This window comes from Hyla sarda, chromosome 4 (assembly GCF_029499605.1).
Source record: "Hyla sarda isolate aHylSar1 chromosome 4, aHylSar1.hap1, whole genome shotgun sequence".
In the NCBI taxonomy this organism is placed as follows: Eukaryota; Metazoa; Chordata; class Amphibia; order Anura; family Hylidae; genus Hyla; species Hyla sarda.
In genome coordinates this window covers 139,793,924-139,801,118 of record NC_079192.1, presented here as the reverse complement: position 1 = coordinate 139,801,118, position 7,195 = coordinate 139,793,924, and positions in this window count along the sequence as shown.

Below are 7,195 nucleotides of genomic sequence, written 5' to 3'. Positions count from 1 at the left end.
TGGCCCGCAGAGTGTTTTCGGCGGAGGAGGCATATGACTTAATTGCCTCCGACACCGAGAGCGGCTCAGAGGACGATGAAGACCCCACCTTCCTTATTTCATCATCCTCCTCATCATCTAGTTCTGATGATGAGCCACCAAGGTGGCGGAGACGCCGCCGTGCGGTGCCGCAAACCTCTTCTGCCCTTGACCCTGTGCCCCATGCTAGTATGAGTCCCCCTGGCGCTCATACTAGTGAAGCCCCCCAGCCAAGATCACTGGTACATTGTACCAGAGAACTTGTCTTGACTCAGCCAGCGGACCACTCGCCGAGTTCACTGAAAAGGACTTTTTCGGTCATTTTTTCAGTGACGACTTTGTTAATTTGATGGTTACACAAACTAATCTGTACGCCCAACAGTTCGTCGCCGCTAACCCGGGCTCACTTTTAGCTAGACCCGGCGGCTGGACTCCAGTCGATGCAGCCAAAATGAGGACCTTTTGGGGCCTCGTGCTGCATACGGGTATAGTTAAAAAACCCAGTATCAGGCAATATTGGAGTGGGGACGTCTTTTACCAGACACCCCTCTACAGTATGGCCATGGCACGTTCCCGGTTCGAGGCCATTCGGAGATGTTTGCATTATGCTGATAATGCGGCATGTCCCCCCCCCGAACTGATCCCGCGTATGACCGCCTGTATAAAATCAGGCCGGTCATCAATCACTTTGGGGACAGATTTTGGGAGGCCTATGTCCCGGGGCGGGAGGTCTCTATTGATGAGTCTCTCATCAGCTTCAAGGGGAGACTCAGCTTCAAGCAATACATCCTGACCAAGCAGGTGCAGCATGGCGTGAAGATGTATAAACTTTGCGAGAGCACCTACGGGTACATTTGCAAGTTTATAGTGTATGAGGGACGAGATTCCCGTTTTGAACCCCCAGAATGTCCCCCCACTCTGGGTGTTAGCGGGAAAATTGTTTGGGGCCTTTTGCACCCATTGCTAGATGAAGGTTACCACCTTTACGTGGATAACTTTTATACTAGTATTCCTCTCTTCACATTCCTCACCGCCAGATCCACGGTCGCTTGTGGGACAGTCCAGAAGAATCAAAGAGGCCTTCCGCCCCATCCCTTACATGCTCCTATACCCCGGGGTGAGTCCCGCGCCTTTTCCCATGAGAACCTGTTGTTGGTCCGATATAAGGACAAGAGGGATGTCCTTATGCTCACCACAATTCATGGGAATGGCAGCACCCCTGTCCCTGTGCGAGGTACCGTGGGACCGGTCCTCAAGCCCGATTGTATTCTGGACTACAATCGGTATATGGGGGGAGTTGATCTTTCTGATCAAGTCCTCAAGCCATATAACGCCATGCGGAAAACACGCGTATGGTATAAAAAGATTGCGGTCTACATGATACAGGTTGCCATGTACAACTCTTTTATACTGTACCAGATCGCTGGCAACCCAGGGACATACCTGGAGTTCCAATAGGTAGTTCTAAAGGCCCTTATCTTTGGTGACCGCCAAAGAGCGGGTCAGAGCACCTCTGGAACTTTAGGTCCCCGGATCGTCCCCGCCAACACTTTCCAGGTGTGATCCCCAACACTGGAAGGACAGGACGAACCCAGAAGAAATGCAGAGTGTGTCACAAGATGGGGAGACGGAAGGACACCACGTACCAATGTGACACTTGCCCCGATCATCCGGGCCTCTGCATAGGCTGCTTCAGGGAGTATCACACTTCCATGGAGTACTAAATTTTCCATCCTTTGCCCTAATTTTCATTCCCCAGAATTCGGCTCCAATGTACCAGTCCAGGGTACATTGACTTCCAAATTTTAAACCAAAACACACACACAAAAAACAAAACCTTTTTCCCAATACCCCAATATCTTTTTTTTTTCTTCCCCCTAAAAAATGGGTCCTGGGACACAGAGTCAACAGCATTGGAGGTTTGCAGTTGCCTCAAATGAGCAACGCTCTCTCTCCCCACCTGAGCGGGTTGCGCATTTGAGGTAACAGAATAAGGACGGCCCCACACATCCCCTTCCCAGAATGATGATTCAGAGTATAGGGTTTGGGGCGGGCATCATTTTTACTTTTGGCTGTACTCTGGGTCATCATTCTGGGAAAATAATTGGCATATCAGTACTAAAATTGCAATTTTCTTCCCCCCATAGTACACTTCATCCATTCCTGGAAAATAAATGAAGGGAACACCCGTCTGTTCCAAATCTCCACTTCACCCTATACACCTTCCCTAGGGGGTGTACTGCTTGTAATAGGTTCACATGTGGGTGTTCCTTTCTTGTATTTTCCTCTGAATGTATGTAACTGTTAGGTCTGTAACAAACATCCGCCTCAAATGCGAAGAGTTCTCGCTGAGCTCTGTCGTATTTCCAGGCGACAATTCGAAGTCACATGTTAGTTGTTCCCATAAAGATGAAGCAGAGCATAGGTTGAAAATTGCAATTTTCAAAAAGCTACCCTTCATCCATTCCTGGAAAATAAATTTAGGAAACACCTGTGCGTTCAAAATGTCCTCCTTACCCCTATACCCATTCCATAGGGTGGGTACTTTCTGTAATGGTGTCACATGTGGGTGTTTCATTTTTGTATTTTCTTCGGTATGTATGTAACCGTCAGCTACTGATATGCCATAGGCCACAAATACAAAGTGACCTCTATGACTTCTGAGACTTGTTGTGCGCCCGCCCAGCACATTACCCCATAGGTGGATGTATTTTTATAGTCAGGGGAAAAAGCCCTCCAAAATTTGTAACCCAATTCCTCATATTACCCCATGTGAAAATGTAAAAAAATTGGGTAACCCCAGCATTTTAGTGTAAAAAAATCAAATTTTTCAATTTATGGCCCACTTTTCAAAAAACCTGTGAGGTGTTATTTCCCACTGTACCCCTTGTTACGTTCATTGAGGGGCGTAGTTTCTAATGTGTTTTTTTTTTTTTGCTGTTTTTGCTGTTTGGGGCTTTATAAATGCACATGACCCCCGACTTCAATTTCAACAAAATTTTCACTCCCTCCATTCTGAGCATTGTAGTGCGTCCACATAGCAATTTACATCCACATATGGGATATTTTTTTTTCTCAGACAAAGTTGTTCTACAAATTTTGGGGGCCTCTTGCCCTATTACCCAATGTGAAAATGAAACATTTGGGGTAACACTATCAATATAGTGCAAAAAAATCTAATTTTTCACTTTTACGGCCCACTGTTCAAAAAACCTGTGAGGTGTAAGTACTCACTGTAACACTGTTACATGCCCCGAGGGGTCTAGTTTTCAAAATGGTATGCCATGTGTTTTCTTTTTTTGCTGTCCTGGCACCATAGGGGCTTCCTAAATGCGGCATTCCCCCAGAGCAAAATTTGCTTCAAAAAACCCAAATGTGACTCCTTCTCTTCTGAGACCTGTAGTGCGCCAGCAGAGCACTTTTCACCCCCATATGGGGTGTTTTCTGAATCGGGAGAAATTGGGATTCAAATTTTGGGGGGTATTTTATGCTTTAACCCTTTGTAAAAATGTAACATTTTTGGGAAACCAAGCATTTTAGGTAATTTTTTTTTTTTTTTTACATATGCCAAAGTCGTGAAACCCCTGTGGGGTATTAAGGTTCACTTTACCCCTTGTTACGTTCCACAAGGGGTCTAGTTTCCAAAATGGTATGCCATGTGTTTTTTTTTTTTTGCTGTCCTGGCACCATAGGGGCTTCCTAAATGCAGATCACTTTTCACCCCCATATGGGGTGTTTTCTGAATCGGGAGAAATTGGGCTTCAAATTTTGGGGGGTATTTTCTGCTATTACCCTTTTTAAAAATGTAACATTTTTGGGAAAACAAGGATTTTAGATATTTTTTTTTTTTTTTTACATTTGCAAAAGTTGTCAAACCCCTGTGGGGTATTAAGGCTCACTTAATTCCTTGTTACATTCCTCAAGGGGTCTAGTTTCCAAAATGGTATGGCATGTGGGGGGTTTTAGCTGTTCTGGCACCATAGGGACTTCCTAAATGCAACATGCCCCCCAAAAACCATTTCAGAAAAACGCTTCGCTTCTGAGCCCTCTACTGCGCCCGCCGAACACTTTACATAGACATATGAGGTATGTGCTTACTCAAGAGAAATTGGGCTACAAACACAAGTAAACATTTTCTCCTTTTACCCCTTTCAAAAATTCAAAAATTGGGTCTACAAGAACATGTGTAAAAAATGTTCTCCTTCACTTTGCTGCTATTCCTGTGAAACACCTAAAGGGTTAACACACTTACTGAATGTAATTTTGAATACTTCGGGGGTGTAGTTTTTATAATGGGGTCATTTATGGGGTATTTCTAATATGAAGACCCTTCAAATCCACTTCAAACCTGAACTGGTCCCTGAAAAATATTGAGTTTGAAAATTTTGTGAAAATTTGGAAAATTGCTGCTGAACTTTGAAACCCTCTGGTGTCTTCCAAAAGTAAAAACACGTCAATTTTATGATGCAATCATAAAGTAGATATATTGTATATGTGAATCCCAAAAAAAATTATTTTTAATATCCATTTCTTCAAAGTTAGAAAAATGCAAAATTTTCAATTATTTTACTCAAATTTGGGGATTTTTCACCAAGAAAGGATGCAAGTTACCATAAAATTGTACCACTATGTTAAAGTAGAATATGTCACAAAAAAAACTATCTCGGAATCAGAATGATCAGTAAAAGCATTCCAGAGTTATTAATGTTTAAAGTGACAGTGGTCAGAATTGCAAAAAATGCTCTGGTCCTTAAGGTGGAAAAGGGCTCAGTCCTTAAGGGGTTAAATGGGTACTGGTTACTTTGCTGCACAATTGATGGCTTTATCTTGGGTGGTGCCACCTTTGCACATAACATTTCACCTCTGATGCTCTAGTCTGTCTGAACAGTACCACATATGCATGTAGCAAATAAAAATCTTGCCCGATAGTTTTAACCAGTTCTTCCAAGCAGTTTAGGATCCCATTCTTTCTCCAGCTATTGCATTGCAGACTTAATATGATGCATAGAATTAAATTCAGGAAAGTGCCAGCAAAGTAAATTCAGCTGTATGGAAATTGAGTTTTTGCAATTTGAATAAAACCTTTCACTCATCCAAGTCTTATTAAGCATTGGCTGCCAAGTGCTTGTGTCAACACAATGAGAACAGCAACTCACTGTCTACAGCAATGAACTATGCACTTAATGGACTAGTGTTTAATATGAGGAGGTCGCTATAAGTAAACTTTCATTGGAGAGCAGAGGGTTCCTAGTGGTGAATCTGCCTATGTGAACCTGGCTTTAATCCCTGCCCTGTCCTCTTCATTTATTCACACATATTTGATGGGGGGAATGTAATGCATGTTTGTAGTTTATGGTTTGAAGAAAAGAAAGAAATGAATGTGGGAGCACAAATATGCACAAGAAGCTGAACTATGCACATGTTAAGGGAATTACTTGCCTACACATTAGTGGGTATTGTTCTGGTCATAGACCTAAAGTCATGACTATTCAATACACCAAGGCCTATAGACATCCTAGAGATATGCTTAAAGAGGTACTCCGCTGCTCAGCGTTTGGAACAAACTGTTCCAGACGCTGGAGCCGGTGCCGGGAACTTGTGACATCATAGCCCCATCCCCTCATGATGTCCCACCCCCTCCCATTGACTTGCATTGAGGGGGCAGGGTGTGACATCACAAGGGGGCGGGCTATGACATCACAAGCTCCCGGCGCCATCTCCAGTGTCCAGAACTGTTTGATCCAAACGCTGAACACCGGAGTACCCCTTTAGAGGGGCACTCCAGTGGAAAACAAATTTTCTCAAATCAGCTGGTGCCAGAAAGTTTTACAGATTTTTAAATTACTTCTATTTAAAAAATCTTAATCCTTCCAGAAGTTATCAGCTGCTGTATGCTCTAGAGCAGTATTTCTCAAGCGAAGTCCTCATTATGGTCAGTGAATCAGGCATCACCACAGTCATATCACCTGTGAAAGACTAAGGAAATCCTGAAAACATAACCTGTTTCCCCAACAGGTTATGTTTTCAGGATTTCCTTAGTCTTTCACAGGTGATATGACTGTGGTGATGCCTGATTCACTGATCATAATGAGGAATTCACTTGAGAAACACTGCTCTAGGGCATACAGCAGCTGATAACTTCTGGAAGGATTAAGCGTCTTGAGGACCGCGCTTGAGAAGCACTGCTCTAGAGGAAGTTGAGAAATACTTTTCAGTCTGACCACAGTGCTCTCTGCTGACACACCTGTCCATGTCAGGAACTGTCCAGAGCAGGAATGGTTTGCAATGGGGATTTGCTTGTACTCTGGACAGTTCCTGACATGGACAGATGTGTCAGCAGAGAGCACTGTGGTCAGACTGAAAATAACTATTCAACTTCATGTGGAGAATACAGCAGCTGATAAGTACTGGAAGGATTAATATTTTTTAATAGAAGCAATTTACAAATCTGTTTAATTTTCTGGCACCAGTTGATTTGAAAAAAATGTGTTTACCACTGGAGTATCCCTTTAAAGGGGTATTCCGGCCATAGACATCTTATCCCTATCCAAAGGCGCGATCTCTGTGCAGCTCCCAGCATTCTGTGCCAGAGCTGCTCCCGAGACGGAGATGTGATGTCACGCCACACCCCCTCGTGATGTCACGCCCTCTGCATTCATGTCTATTGGATAGAGGATAAGATGTCTAATGCAAGAATACCTCTTTAATACTCATGACTTTATATGTGCAGTCTTTGTGAGGTCTGCAGGGATGGAGAAAACATTCTCCCCAAGCAAATGGGATCCAATCCTATTCTTGTACCTACATCACAGAGACTGCAAATATGACATGTTAAGTGTGTGTAGACAGGATTAAAGAAAAAATATTATTATAACTAACATTTCTGACAAAATTATAAATAAATGTCATACTTACCAATGTGGTCACCATTACACGTCTCACAAGGGTTTTCAGCCGTGTGTTCTGTATGGCTAGGCTACCTAAGCATTCTATTTGTTATTCAATGTAGAAAATGGTAAATGAAAAAACAACCTGAGAGACACAAAGAAAACTTTAGAATGAACTCCTCATTTTCAGGGGAAAAAGCTGTATAGTACTATTTAAGTAGAGATGTCAACAGAAGGAAATAATATAAAGGTAAATTCCGTAACTGATAAAATGAAGAAGTGCTCAAGGA